The sequence below is a fragment of the Schistocerca gregaria genome, unplaced genomic scaffold (assembly GCF_023897955.1).
Source record: "Schistocerca gregaria isolate iqSchGreg1 unplaced genomic scaffold, iqSchGreg1.2 ptg000290l, whole genome shotgun sequence".
Taxonomy (NCBI): Eukaryota; Metazoa; Arthropoda; class Insecta; order Orthoptera; family Acrididae; genus Schistocerca; species Schistocerca gregaria.
This window is the reverse complement of record NW_026061778.1, coordinates 71,191-73,224: the sequence shown is the minus strand read 5'-3', so window position 1 is coordinate 73,224 and position 2,034 is coordinate 71,191.

The following is a 2,034-nucleotide window of genomic DNA, read 5'->3' as shown; positions in this document are numbered from 1 at the left end:
TTTGCCCCTCATTGTACATTAGTCATAGCAGGACGTCAGGTTTTGCCGGCCTCTGTGGTCGAACGGTTATAGACGCTTCAGTCCGGAAACACGCGGCTGCTACGGTCGCAGGTTCGAGTCCTGCCTCGGGCATAGATGTGTGTGATTTCTTAGGTTAGTTAGGTTTAAGTAGTTCTACGTTCTAGGGTTAAGTCCCATAGTGCTCAGAGCCATTTGAGCCATTTTAATAATATTGTTTACTTTTTTCGCACTCCACGGGGTCAGTAATCGTGTTCTGATGCAACCCCAACTCCAATTGCGAGACGAGCTGCAATAGGTATCCAGGTTGAGGATCCGTGGTGCGAACACACGGATCCAAGTGGTCCCCCAGATTCTCGACTGGTTTTAAATCCGTGGAGTTTGGTGACCTGGTCCTCTTCGAACTACACACGTACACTGCCAACTGTGTGACAAGTTGCATTGTACTGATGATAGATGCAGTGGTGCTGAGGAAAAACGAGCTGCATATAGAAGTCGACACGGTTCACAGTGGTGGATGCATACATGTTATGATCGACTGTGCCTTCCGGAATGACGATATCACCCACGGAAGGCCACGGAAAGATTTCCAGGTCATAACGTTGCCCCCCCCCCTTCCCCATCACCCCCTCCCCCGCCTGGACCATTCCGATGACTGTTGAAGGGTACCTGCTTTCAGATGTCTCATTCAGATGAAGCGTAAAACGTGATTTACCTGAAAAGGCCACTCGGTGGACGTCCAGTTGCAGTACTGGCGTGCAAACTCCACCCTTCGTCGCCAGTGAATGGCAAACAGCAGTCACCACGGGCGCAGGAAGCGGGCGCCTACTGCTCAAGCCCACAAGTAGCACCGTAGGAGTACGCATTACGAGTGATTTAAAATGGAATGATCATATAAATTTGATAGTCTGTAAAGCAGATGCCAGACTGAGATTCATTGGAAGAATCTTAAGGAAATGGAATCCGAAAACAAAGGAAGTAGGTTACAGTACGCTTGTTCGCCCACTGCTTGAATACTGCTCAGCAGTGTGGGATCCGTACCAGATAGGGTTGATAGAAGAGATAGAGACGATCCAACGGAGAGCAGCGCGCTTCGTTACAGGATCATTTAGTAATCGCGAAAGCGATACAGATATGATAAACTCCAGTGGAAGATGGAGAGATGCTCAGTAGCTCGGTACGGGCTTTTAAAGTTTCGAGAACATACTTCACCGAAGAGGCAAGCAGTATATTGCTCCCTCCTACGTATATCTCTCGAAGAGACCATGAGGATAAAGTCAGAGAGATTAGAGCCCACACAGAAGCATACCGACAGTCTTTCTTTCCACGAACAATACGAGACTGTAATAGAAAGGGAGAACCGATAGTGGTACTCAGGTACCCTCCGCCACACACCGTCAGGTGTCTGCAGGGTATGGATGTAGATGTAGATGTAGATGTAGATTATGTCAACGACTGGCAAAGGTCCCGAGTTCGAGTCTCGGTCTGGCACGTAGTTTTAATCTGTCAGGAAGTTTCAACGACTGTATTGTTTTCCGCTTCCCTTGACATCTTGCATGTACCCTCCACTGCCACTGCTGCGGCGTGCTGTCTGTGAGTGATTATTGCACGCTGACGTCAGACTTAGGCAGTGGTCACGTGGACTGTCTACATACAGACCATGCACGCCACTGAGCGAGGTGGCGCAGTGGTTAGCACACTGGACTCGCTTTCGGGGGATGACGGTTCAAACCCGTGTCCGGCCATCCTGATTTAGGTTTTCCGTGATTTCCCTACATCGCTTCACACAGATGCCGGGATGGTTCCTTCGAAAGGGCACGGCCGATTTCCTTCCCTATCCTTCCCTAATTCGTGCTTGTGCTCCGTCTCTAATGACCTCGTTGTCGACGGGACGTTAAACTATAATTTCCTCCTCCACAATGCACGCCCTGCCTCCACCACGCTTGCGTGTGACACCAACTGAGCCGTGCTGCGGTCACGTTGGTGCTGTTCTACAACGTACAGTTTTCGCCCTCT